The 23025-nt window shown below is 42.7% G+C and overlaps 1 long non-coding RNA gene across 1 annotated transcript in view; it reads right to left on the minus strand.

Moving 5' to 3' along the window:
* Nucleotides 1-23025, minus strand: part of LOC140483885 (uncharacterized) — a 65498-nt gene that overhangs the window by 15050 nt on the left and 27423 nt on the right. Inside the window, exon 2 of the long non-coding RNA XR_011962058.1 lies at nucleotides 18052-18198. This is a non-coding gene — a long non-coding RNA (uncharacterized lncRNA). The remainder of the gene's footprint in view (nucleotides 1-18051; nucleotides 18199-23025) is intronic.

A 23025-nucleotide genomic window follows, 5' to 3' on the forward strand; every position in this document is an offset into this window, starting at 1 on the left:
TCTTTGGCTACGCTTTCTGCCACCACCCCTTCTTCTGATGCTAGTCTATAGTGATTGGAACAAGGTGAGTTCCCTAATTGGGACCTTTAACCTAGTCAAATCGGGAATCCTGGCTGACAGACATAAACAGGAGTGTCAGGGGTTCTGCTGACTAAAGGAGCCTGCTCTGAGCCAGCTGGGTCAGTGTCATATACTATGTATGTGTAAATAAAGGGTGAACTGGTGAGAGGATACTGGCTTCCGTGGAGTTATTTCAGACAACACCGTTTACTAGCATTAAGTGGTGATGGACTAACCATGAATAAGTCTTTGGCAGAGGAGGCACATACTCAAGTAACAGGTAGCAGCTCATTCCATTAGCTTCAGAATGGTTCACTACATTAACTACTAGCTAAAAGACAGTGCTATCTCTGGGAGATAATAACTAGATCTACATTACATGGCTGAAGACTGTAGAACTGACCAACAAATTCTAACAAATGAGAACTGACAAGTTCCTCTCAGAAGTAGTCAATGGGTGAAGCTATTCCAGAGCTTTCACATTAACCCTTTCAGGCCAACTGTCTAATATAACACTATCCAGTTGGTCCCACCTCTTTGCAAGTTCCCCACAGATCGGAATCCTATCAAGTAGATTTCCCTTACTCTTCAGCAGTTGCTATCTTCAGGGAACAGGGCTGTAGACACTTAGCAGTTCACTCCTTTTTGGAAATACTTGCTCACAAATTACCTTTCACAAAACCGCCCGCCAGAAATCAACAAGATATCTGACGCAGTGGCAGTCAGCAAAATACTCCAAGGGAACAAAGAAGCAGGAAGAGACAGTATTAAACAGCAACTCCGTGTTGTCTGAATTCTGTTGGGATGCTTGGATCTCATCAGCAGTCAGAGCACAGCCCTGACAGATTTATCAAAGGCGAAGCTATAGAATGGAAATATCTCCAAGCTGCACCACTGAGAAATAACTCTTCAAACAGAGGTGACTGGGGAGCAGATCAGTATGTATTAATTGTGAACAGGGACTGTCTATGTATGCAGAATAGCCTAGAGTGTGCTCAGTTTAACAGCCTCAGATATCTCACAAGCCCCAGCTCAGATGGAAAAGGAGTTCAATTAGTACAGGTGCCAGGGAGAAATCTGTTGCTGATGCAAACTCAGGGATCAATAACAAACTGGAGATCCACAGAGCAGGTGGGTGGCTTAAACTTGAGAAAAGACTTTCATGAGAAGAGAGCTCACTGGATTTCTTTTATTACCCCATTTGAAGATGAGTCACATCATCCTGTCATGATCCCCCTCACAGTGGCTCAGTGGTTAGCACTGCTGCCTCAAAGCATCAGGGACCCAGTTTTGATTCCACCTTCGGGTGACTGTCTGTGTGGAGATTGTACATTCTCCCCATGTCTGTGTGGATTTCCTCCAGGTGTTCTGGCTTCCTCCCACAGTCCAACAATGTGCCAGTTATGTGGATTAGCCATGGGAAATGCAGGGTTGCAGGGATAGGGCAGGGCGTGGGTCTGGGTGAGATGCTCTTCAGAGGGTCGGTGTGGACTCGATGGGCCAAATGGCCAGCTTCCACACTGTAGGGATTTTATGTCAGGATGGTTTCCTCAGGCCATGCCCTGGCTCAATGGGAGCACTCTCACCTCTCAGTCTGAAGATTCTGGTTTCAAGCATCACAGTTGAGGTGTTGTCCTCTCGCATGGATTTAAAAGATTCCACTATTTCAGAAAAAAAAGCAGTGTGGTTCGCTTGGTCAACATTTATCCTTCAACCAGCATCAATAAAGCAGATAATCTGGTTGTTATCATGGTGATGTTTGTGTGATTTTACTGTGTGCAAGTTTATATTAAGATTAGATTAGATTCCCTACAGTGTGGAAACAGGCCCTTCTTGTCACCATATTTGCTAAACTCCTCGAGTGATCACACTACAGTAGAACTTCATTAGCTGTATTAATGCTTTGGGACATCCTGAGATTACAAAAGCACTCAGAATTACACTTTCACTCACATGTACGAGGAATATCTGACCATCTGAACCTTTCAGAACAGAGCTTATTGCTCGATTAGCATCTTTTCCACCACCTTAAGCTTACACTGCCTCTATTTCTCCCCAGTGCAGTGCCTACAATCTACACAGCAGCAACGCTGAAAGCCCTTCTGAATAGCACGTTGGAATTTGTTTGTTATAATTCTATTAAAGAAAATGGGCTGATCATATCAGCATCATTTTGTTACCTTCTTAGTTCAATTTTCAAAAATTGTATCTAATAAGTGAATTTTCAAATCACCCCCCTGATTTTTAGACTCTTCACTTCTGTCTAATTCTATGGGCCTGAGATCTAGTCACGATACAGTTGAGTAACAATTCAGGATGTTCCTCCTGTAACATTTCAGTTTCTTTTATCTCCACTGGTTCTTCCACCATCCTTGATGAGGCCAGTATTCTTGAACTTGCCAGGTCATTCCCATAAATGTGGGGATATGTTATCTATGAAACAATGTCCTTATAGACAAAGTCTAGAGAAATTAGTTCATTTGAATAAAGAGGTTAAGTTCATGATGAACATGGACATTATACCAAAGCCGATCATGTCTTCACATTGTACTTGGGATCATAACACTTCTTCTACTTCCATTTGTGGTTATTTTCAATCTCCCTGACCTTCCCATGATTCTGAGACATTATATTTGGTCTGAGGTTTTGATAAAGCAGGGCAATGTTTGCTTTCAATCTTCTGCCTATGAGTTACGCTGCCAGTGAATATCCATTTACTCCAAGTGATTTAATAAGGCTAAATCCCAATTTGTGTTTTTGGCTTTTAACAACGCCATGGGTTTATCAATCTGTCTGCCTCTCCATCTAACTGGGGATGTAATGGGGAACTTTGACCTGGTTGATTCCTGCCTTCTGTTGTGAACTTCCAATATGATTCATTCATGACGTACAAACTGCTGTCTAAAACAATCTCATCTGGGAACCCATGCGAATGAAAGGTTCTCTTCAGTACTTTAATCACTGACTCAGCTACAGTTGTGTTAGCTGTGGAAACTTTGGTCCTTCTGGGATAGTAATCTGCCAGAATCAATGTGCTTTCAGTTGAAAGTTGAATAAATCCAAACAAGCCTGTGCTAAAACCAATGCAGTAGACTGGAAGATATTACGGGCTCGATTGATACCTGACCACTGATCACAAATGGTTGGCAAGACAATCTAAAATTCTCTACCTCTTTTGAAAGCTTTGGTCACCATATAGACTGTCGCACTCCTACCATGTCTGTGGTGATTTATAAATGGCCTTCATGAATTCATTTTTGAATTTTTCTCTTCATGGGTTCTACATTATCAGCCAGTGATCAAACATGAGCAAATCATCTATGCAGTCAGTGTTGCTTCTGTTCATGACATATTCTTAGAAGCTAGACTGTTGGACTGCACTTCAACCATCTCGATAAATGTTCTGATTTTGGCGCATTCTTCATCTGCATTCTGTGTGTCATGAATTTTTTGCAACTACTTCTCCAAACCTGATGACTGGAATTAGTTATTATGGTAAAAAATGGCTTTCTTTCTTCGATGAGGAACCATATCTCCTAATTCAGTCTTATACACTAACACTGTGAATTGGCTGTAATTTGTTCCTTCCTTACATCATGGACTGTCAAGTAGCCATATCGTATTAATTTGAGTCTGAACGTCTAGATTCACAGGGGCCTTTTCACTATTTCTTTAAAATCCAAGAATATATTGAGTGGCCTTCAGTCTGCAAGGGCCAGCATGGTTTGTGAGGGAGAACAAGCAATGAGATGACCAAAAAAAACAGCCTAATTGAGTCTGTGGATAAATGTATAACTGATGAAACTCAGAATATCACACAGCTTGGTGAACAAATAGCTATGAGTGTCTCAAGACTGATACCTCAGTAGAGGCAAAGGATGATTTCATTATCGCCCTAAGAATAGTCCTTTGTAATTGTGACAAAGATCACGCTAAGCCATAAACAATCTGCAAGTGGCAAATTGATTAAATGAGCATGTTGATTTCACCACCAATGCACGGCAAAATAAAATCCAAGAGCGTAGGTGAAAATGTGTTGCTGGAAAAGCGCAGCAGGTCAGGCAGCATCCAAGGAACAGGAGATTCTTTTCAGCATACATTTATAGATGGGTTAAGAATAAAGATCTGCTGACATAGCTTTCAGTTGTGGGATGTGTACAACTACCACTGAGAAGGATGAACAATGCCCAAGGATTCAACCTACTGCAAAGAAGTTAAAAATCACACAACACCAGGTTATAGTCCAACAGGTTTATTTGGAAGCACTAGCTTTTGGAGCGCTGCTCCTTTATCAGGTAACACCGGCACCTCCACATCATACTCCAAAGAAGAAATTGCCTATTTCAGGAAATGAAGGAAATCCAATACATTAAAAGCCCTCAGGTTTAAAGGGGCCTACAACTGTCAGACTGTGAGGATGAGAATGCAGTGCAATGGTCTTCCACTTAATCAACTATCAGTCTTCAAAATCCAAAGAGTGTGCACTGCAGGAGAAACTGAAACATCGAGGCCAACATCGAATTTGTCAAGCCAGAGATTTGGGGTGGTGAGGTTATTGGCAAATGTGATTTTTACACAAATACATGATATCAGCAATAAGATAAAAAGCTCAGAAGGAGATGTTGTAAATGGGTCTGAATATGTCCGAATTGATTAATACTGAAGATGTACTATCAGCACTACTCGCTATGATGATGTCCTGTGGTCTGGTCATCAGAAAGGCTCAGGATCTCAAAGTTGCTGCAGCAGAGTCTATCATAGTAATATAACTTGTAACTAGTTTTTAACATACTATATCTCAGAACATAGAACAGCCCAGTCCAGGCCCTTCAGCCCATGATGTTTTGCTGAGCATTTACCTTAATATAAGGCCAACCTAACCTACACACCCCTCAATGTACTGCTGTCCATGTGCTTGTCTAGCAGTTGCTTAAATGCCCCTAATGTCTCTGACTCTGCTACCACCACTGGCAGTGCACTCCACGCACCGACCATTTTCTGTGTAAAGAACCTACCTCTGACATCTCCCCTAAACCTTCCTCCAGTCACCTTAAAATTATGACCCCTCATGACAGCCATTTCTGTCCTGGGGAAAGGTCTCTGGCTATCTACTCTATCTATACTGCTCATTACCTTGTACACCTCTATTAAGTCACCTCTCTTCCTTCTTCTCTACAGTGTGAAAAGCCCTTGCTCACTCAACCTTTCTTCATAAGACAAGCTTTCCAGTCCAAGCAGCATCCTGATAAATCTCGTCTGTACCCTCTCTAAAGTTTCCACATCCTTCCTATAATAGGATGACCGGAACTGGACACAATACTCCAAGTGTGGTCTGTAGCTTCAGCAAAACCTCATGGCTCTTAAACTCAATACCCCTGTTAATGAAAGCCAAAACATCATACACCTTCTTAACAACCCTATCAATTTGGGTGGTAACTTTGAGGGATCTATGTACGTGGACCCCAAGATCCAGCTGTTCCTCCACAGTGCCAAGAATCCTGTCTTTAAACCTAGATTCAGTATTCAAATAGAATCACATCGCATTTATCCATGTTGAACTCCATCTGCCACTTTCAACCCAGCTCTGCATCCTGTCCATGTCCTGTTGTAGCTTGCAACAGCCCTCAACACCACTGACCTTTGTGTCATCGGCAAACTTACTAACCCACCCTTCATTTCTTCATCCAAGTCATTTATAAATATTACAAAGAGCAGAGGCCCAAAAACAGATCCCTGGGGGTCACCACTGGTCGCCGACATCCAGGAGGAATACTTTCCATCCACTACCACTCGTTATCTTCTTTCCACCAGTCAATTCTGTCTCCAGACAGCCAAATTTCCCTGTAACCCATACCTCCTAACTTTCTGAATAAGCCTACCGTGGGCAACCTTATCAAATGCCTTACTGAAATCCATATCCACTGCTCGACCTTCTTCAACTTGTCCCGTCACATCCTCAAAGAACTCAATAAGGCTTTTGAGACAAGGTGTGCCCCTAACAAAGCCATGCTAACTATCTTTAATCAAACTATGTGTTTCTAAATAGTAGTAAATTCTATCTCTCAGAATTCTTTGCAGTACCTTACTCACCGCAGGCGTAAGACTGACTGGCCTGTAATTCCCAGGGATTTTCCTTATTCCCTTTCTTGAACAGAGGAACAACATTCGCCTCCTTCCAATCATTCAGTACTACCCCTGTGGAGAGTATGGATGCAAAGATCTCTCTCTCTCCATTACAGACCATGTGCTTGTTGACTTTGTCTGTCTTTCTTCCTCTTAAAAGTCCTGTTGTTTTTGCTATTTTTTTTCCCAAGGTTCCAAAACAATTGCAACAGCATTTAAAATAGTAATTGCTGCTTCTAGAATTCAAGGAAATCACCTCCAACACTTAAAGTACCTCAAAAAAAAAGGAACAGCCTATTACAGCCAGAAATTTTCCCATCCTCCATCTTGGATTACCCAGAATCCTATTGGAAATATGTTATGAAACTTTTTTTAAGATGAGATTCCCTACAGTGTGGAAACAGGCCCCTCAGCCCAACCAGTCCACACCGACCCTCAGAACAATAACCCACCCAGACCCATCTCCCTCTTACTAATGCACTTCACACTATGGGCAATTTAGCATGGCCAATTCACCTAACCTACAATCTCTGTGATCGTGGGAGGAAACCAGAGCACCCGGGAAACCAGAGACACTGGGAGAAAGTGCTGTTTCCGTGATATACATCTCCATGATTCTAATCTCATTCCTCATTTCCTGCAATAATCTTGGATATATCCGGTCCGGCCCTGGGGTCTTGCCTATCTTGATGCTTCCCAGAATTTCTAGCCACTGATGACAGGCTCACTGGTCTATAGTTCCCAGGATTATCATTACCACCTTTCTTAAACAGTGGCACCATGTTAACGAATTATGAGAGAAAAAAGGGGAAATGAGATAGCTCAGGAAATAGAGTTAAGGAGAATTCAAAGGGTTTTTACAAATACATTAAGGACAAAATGATAATTCAGGAGAGGATAGAGCCCCTCAAAGATCAGCAAGGTGGCCTTTGCGTGGATCAGCAGGAGATGGGGAGATACTAAACAAATATCTTGCATCAATGTTTCCTGTGGAAAAGGACATGGAAGATATAGAATGTATGGAAATAGATGGTGACATCTTTAAAAATATCCATATTACAGAGAAGTAACTGCTGGATGTCTTGAAATGCATAACAGTGGATAAATCCTCAGGACCTGATAAGGTGCACCCTTGAACTCTGTGGGAAGCTAGGGAAGTGATTGCTGGGGCCCTTGCTGAGATATTTGTATCAACAATAGTCACAGGTGAGGTGACGGAAGACTGGAGGTTGGCTAATGTGGTGCCACTGTTCAAGAAAAGTGGTAAGGATAAGCCAGGGAACCTGACCAGTGAGCCTGACATCAGTGGGGGACAAGTTGTTGGAGGGAATCTTGAGGGACAGGATATACACTTATTTGCAAAGGCAAGGACTGATTTGGGATAGTCAACATGGGTTTGTGCATGGGAAATCATGTCTCACAAACTTGATTGAGTTTTTTGAAGAAGTAACAGAAGATTAATGAGGGCAGAGCAATAGATATGATCTATATGGACTTCAGTAAGGCGTTCGACAAGGTTCCCCATGGGAGACTGATTAGCAAGGTTGGAACTCATGGAATACAGGGAGAACTAGCTATTTGGATACAGAACTGGCTCCAAGGTAGAAGATAGAGGGTGGTGGTGGAGGGTTGTTTTTCAGACTGGAGGCCTGTGGCCAGTGGAGTGCCACAAGGATCGGTGTTTCATCATTTATATAAATGATTTGGCTGTAAGCATAAGAGGTATAGTTAGTAAGTTTGCAGCTGACACCAAAATTAGAGGTGTAGTGGACAGTGAAGAAGATTACCTTAGATTACAATGGGATCTTGATCAGATGGGCCAATGGGCTGAGGAGTGGCAAATGGAATTTAATTCCGATAAATGCGAGGTGTTGTATTTAGGGAAAGCTAATTGTAGCAAGACTTACATACTTCATGGTAAGATCCTAGGGAGCATTGCTGAACAAAGAGACCTTTCAGAGCAGATTCATAGCTCCTTGAAAGTAGAGCTGCAGGTAGATAGGATAGTGAAGAAGGCTTTTTGTATGCTTTCCTTTATTGGTCATAGTACTGAGTACAGGAGTTGAGAGGTCATGTTGCAGCTGTACAGGACATTGGTTAGGCCGCTGTTGGAATACTGCGTGCAATTCTGGTCTCCTTCCTATCGGAAAGATGTTGTGAAACTTGAAAGGGTTCAGAAAAGATTTACAAGGATGTTGCCAGGGTTGGAGGATCTGAGCTTTAGAGAGAGGTTGAATTGGCTGGGGCTGTTTTCCCTGGAGTGTTGGAGGCTTAGGGGGTGACCTAACAGAGGTTTACAAAATTATGAGGGGGATGGATAGGATAAATAGACAAGGTCTTTTCCCTGCGGTGGGGGCATCCAGAACTAGAAGGCATAGGTTTAGGGTGGTGCATGTGTGGAATGAACTGCCAGAGGAAGTGGTGGAGGCTGGTACAGTTGCAACATTTAAAAGGCATCTGGGTGGGTATATGAATAGGAAGGGTTTGGAGGCATATGGGCCAAGTGCTGGCAGGTGGGACTAGATTGGGTTGGGATATCTGGTTGGCATGGACAGGTTGGATTGAAAGGTCTGTTTCTGTGGTGCGCATCTCTATGATTCTATGACATCCACTTTCTTAATATCAATTTGTTCAAGCCTATTAACCGGGTCCACGCTGTTTTCACTGTTTAAAAGGTCCCTCTTTCTATTGAATACTAAAGCAAAAAACCCAATTTAGGATCTCCCCTACCTCTTCAGACTCCAGCCACAAGTTCCCTCCAGTACTCTCGATCGGCCCTAACCTCTCTCTGATCATTCCTTTATTCCTCACCTCAGTGTGGAACGCCTTTGGGTTTTCCCTCGATCCTCCAGACAAGGCTATTTCGTTCCCCCCTAGCTCTCTTTGGTCCATTTTTGAGTTCTTTTCTAGCTACCCTGTAATCCTCTAAAGCTGTGCCAGATCCTTGCTTCCTCTTGTTAACTGCAAGAGACTCTTTTAGTTCGACCACAAAATGATTTTCCTCTACCATGTTAGACTAAGCAAGTCCTGTAGTTTCCTACACTTAGAAAGGATAGTGGTAGAAACCTTCATCATGAGTAGAAGCTCGTACAGTGCCCACACAATGCACGTCACCATCATCACTAACATATTCATCGTCACATGATAATCATCATTTATTGTGCAACATGAGAATTTAATCTCAAAATGTTTTTAACTTCCTGGTTTGCTCTGTGTGAATCCCTCAGAGATTAGTCTTTAAACCGCTTGTTCATATTAGATTAAAGATTCTGCCAAGCATGAGAGAGTGCAGTTCATGCTCTCTTAACACCGCCTCCTGCAGTAAAAAGGAAAGTTCTTACATTGATACAGATCCTTTCCTGAACTCAGGAAAGCCAAAACACTGTATAGCCAATGGTGTACTTTTAAAGTGTCATCACTGTTATGATGTAGGGAAATGGGCATCTAACCTGTGAATAGTCAGTGCCCACAAATAGCAATCTGAACAGATCATTTTGTTTTAATGATGTAAATTGAGGGATAAATAATAATGATGACAGAGGGGAGAATTTTCCCTGTCATCTTCAGAATAGCGGTATGTTTTATTTTATGTTCATCTGAGACAACTGACCAGCATTTAATCCAACATATCATCCGAAAGGTGATATCTCAGACGGTGTAGTACTCCTGCAGTGCTATTAGATTAGATTACTTACAGTGTGGAAACAGGCCCTTCGGCCCAACAATTCCACACCGTCCCGCCGAAGCGCAACCCACTCATACCCTTACATCTACCCCTTACCTAACACTACGGGCAATTTAGCATGGCCAATTCACCTGACCTGCACATCTTTGGACTGTGGGAGGAAACCGGGGCACCCGGAGGAAACCCACACAGACACGGGGAGAATGTGCAAACTCCACACAGTCAGTCGCCTGAGGCAGGAATTGAACCCAGGTCTCTGGCGCTGTGAGGCAGCAGTGCTAACCAATGTGCCACCGTGCTGCCCTGTCAACCTGTACATTGTGCTTTAGTCTCTAGAATTAGACTCATACCCCATAGAAATAGCACCAGAGAGGCCTGTATCCCGTCACCAAGTCACCCTTTATGACACGTGCATAATACTTGTCACTGATCCAGCTTCCTCACATCCAACACTCAGAGTGAGCAGAACCTCTGACACTTCTGTTTATATCTGTCAGCCAGGGCTCCCTGATTCAACCAGGTTAACAGCCCCAATCAGGGAACTCATACTCTATTGTTACAATCACTGCATCCCTCCCTCTCTAAGGCTGTTTCCATAGGTCTGTTCTTTTCTTGTACAGTTTCCTGGGTGTTTTTGCATCAGATATGGTTCCTCCGACATAGCCTTGGATCCAGGCAGCATGTACCAACCACATCCCCCTCTTGTTGCTACTGAAATAACTCCACAGAAGCCGTCACCAAGTAACCCTTTATTTGTAACTGAAGAGTCCATGACACTGATCCAACTCCCTCAGAGCCTGCTATCAGAGTGAACAGAGCCTCTGACACTCCTGTTTATATCTGTCAGCTAGGGCTCCCTGATTGATTCAGAAATACAGCCCCAATCAGGGAACTCACATTCTATGAGACTAGCTGATCTCGTTACAATTACTACATTGATAAAAATTAACCAATGCAAACTGTATGAAAGAGATGATATTTATCTACAAGTCAGTCACACAGTTTAGCACTCTTGTCTTGCTTAAATGCATATAAAGGGATCTATCTTAGCCACAGCTAATTTCAATGTTTTAAGTGAAAATGTTTTGCCTTTGTGAAAAACAACATCTTAATTAAGCAACACAGTGTCTGTCTTCATTTTTCTACATGTAAAGATGCTATCCAAGCTTCTGAAATCTAATTGTGAAGCCATCCAGTTTTAATCTTGTTACTATGCCACAGGAAGTATTTATCCATTGATTCACCAAGAGTTCTGAAAAATGCTTTATCTTAAAATTGTCTCGTCAATCTGCTTGTTAAAACCTATTCTTTGAGCTTTCAATGTGTTCGGGGTTCTTGTGGATATTTAAGGATAAAGCTTCATTATATAAGACATAGGAGCCAAATTAGGCCATTCAGCCCATCTGCTTCACTATTCAACAAGATGATGGCTGATCTGATAACCCTTGACTCCACGTCCCTATCCTTTCCACATAACAGTGATTCCCTTGCTAATTAAAAATCTGTCTATCTCAACCATGAATTTACTTAATGACTCAATCTCAACAACCCTTTGAAATGCAGAATTGAACAGGTTCACAACCCTATTCACACTTGGAATATTGTGTTCATTTCTGGTCACCTCATTATAGGAAAGATGTGGCAGCTTTAGAGAGGGTGCAGAGGAGATTTACCAGGATGCTGCCTGGACTGGAGGGCATTCAATATGAAGAAAGGTTGAGGAAGCTCAGGCTTTTCTCATTGGAGCGAAGAAGGATGAGAGATGACTTGATAGAGGTGTACGAGATGATGAAAGGCATAGATAGAGTGGATAGCCAGAAACGTTTCTCCCAGGGCCGAAATGGCTATCACAAGGAGGCATAATTTTAAGGTGATGGGAGGAAGGTTTAGGGGAGATGTCAGAGGTACAGCCTTTACACAGAGAGTGGTGGGTGCGTGGAATGCACTGCCAACAGTGATAGTAGAGTCAAATACATTACAGATATTTAAGCGACTCTTGGATAGGCACATGGAAGGTAGTAAAATGAAGGGTATGTAGGTTAGTTAAATCTTAGAGTAGGATAAATGGCTGGTACACCATTGAGAGCCAAAGGGCCTGTATTGTTCTACGTTATATGTTCTATGCGAGAAGAAATTCTTCCTCATCTCTATCTTAAATTTATGACCCCCTTATTCTAAGACCCCTCTGGTCTTATCCTCTCCAACAAGGGGCAACTATCTGTCCATATCTATCCTGTCAAGTTCCGGAAGAACCTTGTATTGTTTATAAAGGTCCTCTCTTATTCTTAGAGTCACTACAGTGTGGAAGCAGGCCATTTAGCCCATCGAGTGCACACCAACCCTCCAAAGAGTATCCCACCCAGACCCAACCTTATTCCTGTAACCCGGCATTTCCTATGTCTCATCCACCGAGCCTGCACATCCCTGGGCACTATAGGCAATTTAGCACAGCCAATCCACCTCACCTGCACATCTTTGAACTTTCGGAGGAAGCCAGAGCAACCAAAGGAAACCCATGCAGAAAATATGCAAACTCAACACAGATAGTCACAGAGTCATAGAGTCATAGAGATGTATCGCACAGAAACAGACCCTTCGGTCCAGCTTGTCCATGCCAACCAGATATCCCAACCTCATCTAGTCCCACCTGCCAGCACCCGGCCCATATCCCTCCAAACCTTCCCTATTCATATACCCACACAGATGCCTTTTAAATGTTGTAATTGTACCAGACTCCACCACTTCCTCTGGCAGCTCATTCCATACACATACCACCCTCTGAGTGAAAAAGTTGCCCCTTAGGTGTCTTTTATCTTTCCCCTCTCACCCTAAACCTATGCCCTCTAATTCTGGACTCCACCACCCCAGGGAAAAGACTTTGTTTATTTATCATATCCATGCCCCTCATGATTTTATAAACCTCTATGAAGTCACCCCTCAGCCTCCGACACTCCAGGGAAAACAGCCCCAGCCCATTCAACCTCTGCCTAAAGCTCAAATCCTCCAACCCTGGCAACATCCTTGTAAATCTTTTCTGAACCCTTTCAAGTTTCACAGCATCTTTCCAATAGGAAGGAGACCAGAATTGCATGCAATATTCCAACAGTGGCCCAACCAATGACCTGTACAGCCGCACCATGACCTCCCAACTCCTGTACTCAGTACTCTGACCAATAAAGGAAAGCATACCAAACGCCTTCTTCCCTATCCTATCTACCTGCGACTCCACTTTCAAGGAGCTCTTTGGTCAAGGTCTCTTTGTGCAGCAATACTCCTTCACCTGAGATTGGAATCGAACCCAGGTTCCTGGTGTTGGGAGTCAGCAGTGCGAACAAAGCATAAATATTTGAGGCTGACAGGGCAGGTTGAGGAAGAGGGTTAGAGTTAGGGCAAGACGGCGGCTCAGTTGTTAGCACTGCTGCCTCACAGCATTAGGGATCCAAGTTCAATTCCAGCCTCAGGTGGCTGTGTAGAGTTTGCAAATTCTCTCGTGTTTGTGTGGATTCCCACTGGAAGCTCCGGTTTCCTTCCACAGTCCAAACATATGTATATTAGGTGGATCGATGATGCCAAATTGTGCATAGTGTCAGGGGATGTGCAAGATAGGTAGATGGGGTTACAGGGATGAGGGGGGTGGCGGCGGTGGGGGGACGAGGTCTCGGTGGGATGCTTTTCGGAATGTCAGTGTGGACTCTGGGCCAAAAGGTCTCTTTCCATATTGTCGCAATTCTATCATTAAAAATAAATTATGGGGGTGTACAAAAATGCATAGAATATAAAAGTAAGGAAGATCAAATGTACATTTATAAAATGTATAGCTGCAACATCACCTGGAGAATTGTACCAAATTTTGGTACTGCAAAGTTAGAAGGAAGTGAAAGCTTTAGAGGAGGTGCAGAAAAGGTTTACAAGAATGGCACCAGACAATGAGAGACTTGAGTTGCATAAAGAGATAGTGAGTTGTTTTCCTGAGAGATGATTGAAAGGAAATTTGATGCATGTCCAATTTCATAAGGGTCCTGGACAGATATAGGAGAAAGTGTCGAGAGTATGGTGCTGGAAAAGCACAGCACGTCAGGCATCATCTGAGGAGCGGGAGAATCAATGATTCTGGCAAGAGCCTTTCATCAGGAATGAGGCTTGTGAGCCAAGGGGGTAGAGAGATAAATGGGAGGGGAGGGGGCTGGGGGAAAGGTAGCTGAAAGTGCAACAGGTAGAGGGAGGTAGGGGTAATGGCGATAGGTCGGAGAGGAGGGTGGAGCGGATGGGTGAGAAGGAAAATGGACAGGTAGGACAAGTCATAAGGGCGGTGCCGAGTTGGAAGACTGGAACTGGGATAAGGTGGGGCAAAGGGGAAATGAGGATACTGGTGAAGTCCACATTGATGCCATGTGGTTGGAAGGTCACAAGGCAGAAGATGAAGCATTCTTCGTTCAGGCATTGGGAGGAAGAACGCCTCATCTTCCGCCTTGGGACCCTCCAACCACATGGTATCTATATGGATTTCACCAGTTTCCTCATTTCCCCTCCCCCCGCCTTATCCCAGTTCCAACCTTCCAATTCAGCACTGCCCTCATGACCTGTTCTACCTGTCCATTTTCCTTCCCACCTATCTGCTCCACCCTCCTCTCCGACCTATCACCATTACCCCTACCTCCATCTACCTATCGTACTCTCAGCTACCTTACTCCCCCAGCCCCATCCCCCTCCCATTTATCTCTCTCACCCCTCAGCTCACAAGTCTCATTCTACATGAAGGGCTCTTGCTCGAAACTTCAATTCTCCTGCTCCTCAGATGCTGCCTGATTTCCTGTGCTTTTCCAGCAACACACTCCAAGACAGACATGACAATATTATGGCTTTAAGAAGCGTATGTTGTTCTGGTTTATTTCTATGAAGAAAGGTTGAGGCAGAGGTGCCAATCAGTCTGGCTCAGCCAATAAATTAAACAGTTTGTGAGGTCTTGGGGTTTTTATTTAGTCAGAACAATAGAAGCAGCCTGAATGGGTGGGGTCAAGCTCCCATAGAGGCAGGACTTTTAGTTTTAGCTTTCTACAATTGCTGGGGTCTTGAAGCTGGGCTTGAAAGCTGCAGCTCCTCTCTTCCTGCTACTATCTCTCTCTCTCTGAGTTTTCTCTGTTTTTTCCTTGTGGGCTGGATTGCATGTGAGACAATCTATTTTCATGACGTTGCCTTTGCCAAGTGTGTGTTTATGTGATGTTACTGTATCGGAACAGTTACTGCTTAGTAGTTAAATAATTTATTGTTCTGCTAAGTTTTCCAATAGAGTTGGGTTATTGCAATTTTTTCTTTCTTTTGTTGTCTTTTAACTACAGTGTATAAAGAAAGTGTGTTTTGCTTGGTAGTTTGACCAATTGAATTACATCTGGAATGCAATCCTGACACTGGTCTTTAAAATACGCAAAAGTTAGGGTCTAAGCTATCTCCTTAATATTTTGAGTGGGTTTGGTCCGGTCCATAACACAGAATACACAGAGAGAAACTGTTCCCATTGGCAGTGTGTTGGGAGTCAGGGAATTCTAACTTAATACCAAAAAGTGAAATAAAGAAGATCTCTTTTACACAATGAATGACTTGAATCCAGAATGCACTGCCCGAGAGAGTGGTGGAGGCAGATACAATTGAGACATTCAAAAAGCAATTGAACAAACACCTGATGAGAAAAGATTGAGCTAGTGGAATTAAGGAATTAAGGCATCTCAATACCTCACATGTAAAGAATTGGCTGTATAAAGCATTCAAAGGTAACAGTATTTCAGGTAGATGAGGCTAAAGTGGCTGAAACATCAGTCAAAACAGAATAGCACTGATGATTGGAAGGAAATGATTTTGAAATTTCTTTCAAGATTTTGGGCATTCAACTATACACATTGATCTTCATGATTCAGATTGAGTGGAGAATTCTCAAAAGGACTTTTACCAACAACACGTTATTTCTTTCAGGCTAATGCGTTTCATCATTTGGTTTCTTGACATCAAGTCTTCGATTTTATTTTTTGAGTATTTTAGCTGAGGGTTGATCCACTTACAGTGACAACACGATTCATCATAGGGTCACTACTGGCATGGAGGAAGGTCACTTTGCCCATCACCAGTCCTATGGAACTACCCTATCAGCCCCATTACCCAGCTGTAAATTCATAGACTTGCAAGTTTATTTCCCCTCACTGCCTTTCTAACTTCCTTCCGAAATCATCAATCATCTCATATTCTGCCACTATGCTACGGTCAGTCATCATTTCCACCACCTATCATAGGCAGCAAGTTCCACTCCCTGCATAAAAATATTAAATTAGATTCCCTACAGTATGGAAACAGGTCCTTTGGCCCAACAAGTCCATACCAACCCTCTGAAGAGTAACCCAGCCAGACCCATTCCCCTACCCCAACACTATGGGCAATTTAGTATGGCCAATTCACCTGACATCCACATCCTTGGGATGGTGGGAGGAAACCCATGCAGACACGGAAGGAATGTGCAAACTCCACACAGACAGTCGCCCGAGGTAGTAATCGAACCTGCATCCCTGGTGCTGTTAACCACCAGTGCTGACCACTGAGCCACCGTGCCGTCCTGTTATGGACCAGATTAGATCCCCCTCAAATATATCAAAGAGATAACATACGCCTTAACTTTTATTTTATTTAAAGGCAAGCATAAGGTGCTTTGATGCAGACGTAATTCAATCAGTTACACTATTCGGCTTTACGCACTTTATTCTTACCCTATAGTTAAAATACAAACAAAAGAAAGAAGAATTGGAAAAACTTAACCCTACTGGAAAACTTAACAGAATAATAGATTATTCAACTATTAAACAGTAATTGTTCCCATATAGTAAGATCCCATAAACACACCCTTGTCAAAGACAAAGTCAGTAAAATAGACTGTAATGTCACATGCAATGTTTTTCCAATCCAGGAGGAAAGAATGTCAAGAGAAAATTCTGGCAGAGAGAGAGAGAGGGAGAGACAGAGAGAGAGAACTCAAGTGTTTTGCTGTGGAGGGAGAGATGTATGGCAGCTTCAAAACACCAATAACTACTGAAAATTACACTAAAGCCCTGGTTCGATGGGACCCTGACTCCATCCTGCATGATGCTTCTATTGTTCCAACTTTAAATAAAAACCCCAAAGCCTCACATGCTATTTATTCTATTGGTTTGGAACAGACCACTTGGCACTTCTGCTTCAATCTCTCTTCAAAGCAAAAATCAGGACAAAGCAATAATACTGTCACATTACTCACACACATACTTCCATCCCCAACCCCTCCAATGTCCCCCTCGTATCTTTCTCAAAACCTGAGATCTATATTCCCCTAGACCTTGTAACATCAGCCAATGGAATGACTATTCTTTGGCCTCCTTATTTAAGCTTGCCATAATCTTGGACACCTCGCTGGTAAGATTTTGCAGTTCAATGTAACTTTAAATGTAAGACCTAAATAAATGACAATCATAGACTGAAGTTGAAAGAGCCTATGCTTGATAAGTACAAGACCTATTCCAGGTACACATATGTTTTCACAAATTTCACACAATTTATAACTTGTATCAAAACAAGTATAAAAGAATGATAGTTAATAAAGGCGGCGATTTAAGCTGAACCTCTTGGAACACTGGCTCCTGTTTTCTGGCAGACTGGGTACATGTCTCTTGTTCTCACCTCTTGAATGAAGCTGTTTATCTGTCTTACATTTTCTTTCTGTACACAGGCTTTGCAACAGATCTTAGTGTTATACCTTGAAGGATGCTGGTGCCTTATCATACAAACATGATTAGAGTTGGGTTATACCATTGTCTCCCTTATGATGAGTCATGGCTGAGGTGATTGAATTAGATTTCTATCAATCAATCTGGAATGCTTGGATTCATCTGATACAATTGTTTTGTTTTGTAGTCTACAGTCAAGCTTACCTAACCAAATTATTATAGCTTGACAAGATTTTACAGTCAGGATTTAAAACTGAAGATTTGCTTGACGAATTACCAATCAGATATTGCTTCTTAGCATTTTCTCACTTCTAAATAACTTTTAGCTAACATTCAACTGAACTTATCCATCATCGTTTGCAAATTATGTTTTATATATTAATAAATATACTTCAATTTATAAAAACTCAATGCTAACAGTGTTACATTTATGAAAATGAACCTTACCTTACATTATCAAATGTCTCCTCCATTCCATTGTTTCAAGTAATACAAGTCCAGGTTCTTAAAGCTAAATTTGTAGCTAAAATTCATCCACACTGGAACCACGCGGGTGAATCTCCTTTGTTGCCTTTCAAGAACTTCACATCTTTCCTAAAGCATGGTGACCAGAATTAACCAGTTAGGGTTAAACATAACAAAGAACTGCCAATGCTGGAAATCTGAAACATAAACTGAAATTGCTGGTGAAACACAGGTCTGGCAGCATCTGTGGGAACAAAGTAGAGTTAACGTTTCAAATTCTTTAGAAACACCAATTCTTTAGGTGTTGCCCAATGAAAGCTTCATAATGATTCAGAATGATATTTCTGCTTTTGTACCAAATTAAATAAAAATTAAATGACTGAATGGCCTTCTTCAGCAGCATAATTTGTTTTCAATTCTAGGACACTTTTCAAATCCAAGATCCCATATGCTTTGCTTTCTATCTATCTCTCTAGATATTCTACAATCTTCAACAATCTATGCACCTGAAACCCAGGCCCTCCATCTCTACACATTCATTGGAGTTGTGCCATTAATTTTGTAATGCCTTTACACCAACACATACCATCAGATGCACTGTGTGGCATTTCAATTTCACTTGTGTGCCAATTCTTGCTAGTCTGTTGATGTCCTGTTGCAGCCAATTTATATCATTTGTTCATTTGGCAGTCATGAAAGTGTCCCTAAGTAGATCATAACTTGATAAGTAGATCATAGCTTGATAATCTTATCTGGGATCATAACATAATGCTGGTGGTTTGGTCTGCTCTGGGATTGTAAGATAATTTAAGATGAATGCAGTGACCACCCCTGCTACCACAGTCTACTTTTTGTCCGCCTCTACTGAACCTCATCATCAACCCAAGATTGTAAAATAAGACCAAAAGACATAGGAGCAGAAATGAGGCCATTCAGCCCATCGAGTCTGCTCCACCATTCAATCATGGCTGAGAAGTTTCTTAACCCCATTCTCCCACTTTCTCCCTGTAACCCTTGATCACCTCGATACTCAAGAAACTATTTATCTCCATCTTAAATATAATCAATGACCTGGCCTCCACAGCCTTCTGGGGCAATGAATTCCATAGATTCACCACTCTCTAGCTGAAGAAGTTTCTCCTTATCTCCGTTCTAAAAGGTTTTCCCTTTATTCTAAGCCTGTGCCTAGTATCACCTACCAATGGAAGCATCTTCTCAACATCTACTCTGTCCAGACCATTCAGTATTCTGTATGTTTCAATTAGATCCACCCTCATCCTTCTAAACTCCATTGAGTATAGACCCAGAGTCCTCATATGTTCCTCATAAGTTAAGCTTTTCATTCCTGGGACCATTCTTGTGAACCTCCTCTGAACATGCTCCAGGGCCAGTACATCTTCCTGAGATATGGGGCCCAAAACTGCACATAATGCTCCAAATGTGGTCTGACCAGAGCCTTACAGAGCCTCAGGAGTACATTCTTGCTTTTATATTAAGTCCTCTCAAAATAAATGCCATCAATTGTGGGCGGCACGGTGGCACAGTGGTTAGCACTGCTGCCTCACAGCGCTGGAGACCCGGGTTCAATTCCCGCCTCAGGCGACTGACTGTGTGGAGTTTGCACATTCTCCCCGTGTCTGCGTGGGTTTCCTCCGGGTGCTCCGGTTTCCTCCCACAGTCCAAAGATGTGCAGGTCAGGTGAATTGGCCATGCTAAATTGCCCGTAGTGTTAGGTAAGGGGTAGATGTAGATGTAGGGGTATGGGTGGGTTACGCTTCGGCGGGGCGGTGTGGACTTGTTGGGCCGAAGGGCCTGTTTCCACACTGTAAGTAATCTAATCTAATTGCATTTGCCTTCCTAACTACTGACTCAACCTCCAAATTTACCTTAAGAGAATCCTGGACTAGAACTCTCAACTCTTTTTGCACTTCAGACTTTTGAATTTTCTCCCCATTTAGAAAATAGTCCTTGCCTCTATTCTTTCTACCCAAGTGCATGACCTCACACTTTCCCAAGTTGCACTCCATCTGCCACTCCTTTGCCCACTCTCCTAACCTGTCTGCAGCCTCTCCACCTCCTCGAAGCTGCCTGTACCTCTGCCTATCACCATATCATCTGCAAACCTAGCCAGAATGCCCTCAGTTCCTTCATCTAGTATGAAGTAAAAAGTTGTAGTTGCAACACTGAGCCTTGCAGAACATCACTTGTCACCGGCAGCCATCCTGAAAATCTTCTATCCATGCCTCTGACATCATGGACTCTTACCTTACTCAGTAGCATCCTGTGCGGCACCTTGTCAAAGGCCCTCTTGAAGTCTAGGTACATGTCATCCATTGGCTCTCCTTGGTCTAACCTACTTGTTACTTCCTCAAAGAATTCTAGCAGATTTTTCAGACATGGCCTCTCCTTGATGAAACCATGCTGACTCTGCCCAATTTTAACATACATTTCCAAGTATTCAGAAATCGCATTTTTCACAAGGGATTCCAGGGTCTTACCCACGTGAGGTTAGGCTAATCAGGGGTGTTCAGTTAGTGATTTTCCAGTCCTTTGGGACCCACCTTGATTCTAGCAATTCCTGAAAGATCACCACTAATGCCTTTGCTATCTCTTCAGTTATCTCCCTTAGAACTGTGGAATGTAGTCCATCTGGTCCAGGTGATTTATCCACCTTCAGGCTGTTCAGTTTTTCTAGCACCTTCTTCTTGCTGATGGCCACCATACTCTGCTCTGCCCCCTCACTCTCTTGAACATTTTTGTATATTATTTGTGTCTTCCACTGTGAAGACTGATGCAAAATAATTGTTCAGTTCCTCAGCCATATCTTTGTTCCCCACTACTATCTCTCCAGTATCATTTTCCACTGGCCCAATGTCCACTTTTGCCTCTCTTTTGCCCTTTATATATCTAAAGAAACTCTTACAGTCTTCTTGTATATTACTGGTTAGCTCACCCTCTTATTTAATCTTCTCCCTCCTTATTTCTTTTTTTGATGTTCTTTGTGGGTCTTTGTAAGCTTCCCAATCCTCTGGTTTCCCACTGCCCTTCGCTACATAAAATGCTTTCTCTTTTGCTTTTATGCTATCCCTGACTTCCCTAATCAGCCATGGTTGCCTCATCCTCCCTGTACCATGCCTCTTTTTCCTCGGGATGAATCTCTGCTGTATTGCCTGAATTACTCCCAGAAACTCCTACCATTGCTGTTCCACTGTCTTCTAGGCTCCTCTCCTATTCAATCTTCCCAGCTCCTCCCTCATGTCTCTTTTCAGGTGTAATACCGTTACCTCTGATTCTATCTTCTCCCTCTCAAATTGGGGAGTAAATTCTGTCATATAATGATCACTGCCTTCTAAGGACTCCTTCACTTAAGCTCCCTTAACAAGTCTGCCTTATTGTACACTAATAAATCCAGTATTGCCTGTTCTTAGTGGACTCACCACAAGCTGCTCCATAAGCCATTTCATAGATATCCACAAATTCCTTTTCTTCCTATACCCTGATAACAAGGAAAAGACAAACACATAACCTCAACTCCAAGGAGAGGGAAGCACTAAAAGCACTAAGAAATGATAGAACATAATCATACTACCAGCAGACAAAGGCAGAATGACGGTCATCATGGACAAAGCAGAATACATCCAAAAAGCACAACAGCTACTTGCAAGATACTAACACCTACCAAAAGAGGGAGTTTGACCCCACCCCACAGCTCACCCATAGGATAAACAACACACTGAGGAACCTACAAAAATACGGACAGCTAACCAGGTTTGACCTACAGAGAATGAAACCTGAAAGCAACAACACCCCCAGATTCTATGGATTACCTAAAGTGCACAAACCAGACATCCCACTCAGACCCATAGTATCACTACCAGGGACACCATCACACAAACTGGCTAAAGAACTACAGCAGAAATGGAAACACCTGATCAGCAGATCCAGACACTCTATACAGTCAACACAGGAATTCTTGGACATCAGAAATATACACATAGACAAGGAAGAAATCATGGTCTCATTCGATGTAACGGCACTGTTCACCTCTATCGACAAAACCCTAGCCAGAGGAACAATAGCCAACCTGCTGGACATACAAAACAGACAACAGGACGTTGAACCTATCAACAAAGACTGCATACTCAAACTACTGGACCTGTGCCTCACAACACACTTCACATTCAACAAGCAAATATATGAACAAATCAAAGGCACACCCATGGGCTCACCGATCTCTGGACTCATAGCAGAAGCAGTAATGCAAAGGTTAGAACAGTCTTACCGCAAATTCAACCCAAACTCTGGGTCAGATATGTAGATGATACCTTTGTAATCATTAAAAACACAGAAATAGACAACACACACCGGATCATTAATGCCACACTCACAGGAATCCGATTCACTAGAGAGGAAGAAAAGGACAACCAACTCCCATTCCTAGACGTGATGGTACAGAGAACACCAAACGGAGAATTCACCACAAAGGTATACAGGAGAGCCACATACACAGACTAAGTCCTGAACTACGAAAGCAACCACCCCAACACACACACACAAGAAGTTGCATCAAGACACTGTTCAAAAGGGCCACAACACACTGCAGTACACCAGAACTACAAAAAGAGGAAGAAGAACACCTATACAATGTATTTGCCAAAAACGGACACCTGCGCAATTTCAACAACAGATGCCTATGGGAAAGACAACAGAACGAGGACATGCCACAACCCAAAGGACTAGTCACACTACCATACATCAAAAACATTTCTGAACTGACAGCCAGACTACTGCGACCACTAGGACTCAAAATAGCACACAAACCAACAGCCACACTCAGACAACAACTCACCAGGATGAAGGACCCGATACCCAGCATGAGCAAAACCAATGTAGTGTACAAAATCCCATGCAAGGACTGCACAAAACACGACATAGGACAAACAGGAAGACAGCTAA

This window comes from Chiloscyllium punctatum, chromosome 12, assembly GCF_047496795.1.
Source record: "Chiloscyllium punctatum isolate Juve2018m chromosome 12, sChiPun1.3, whole genome shotgun sequence".
NCBI classification, from domain to species: domain Eukaryota; kingdom Metazoa; phylum Chordata; class Chondrichthyes; order Orectolobiformes; family Hemiscylliidae; genus Chiloscyllium; species Chiloscyllium punctatum.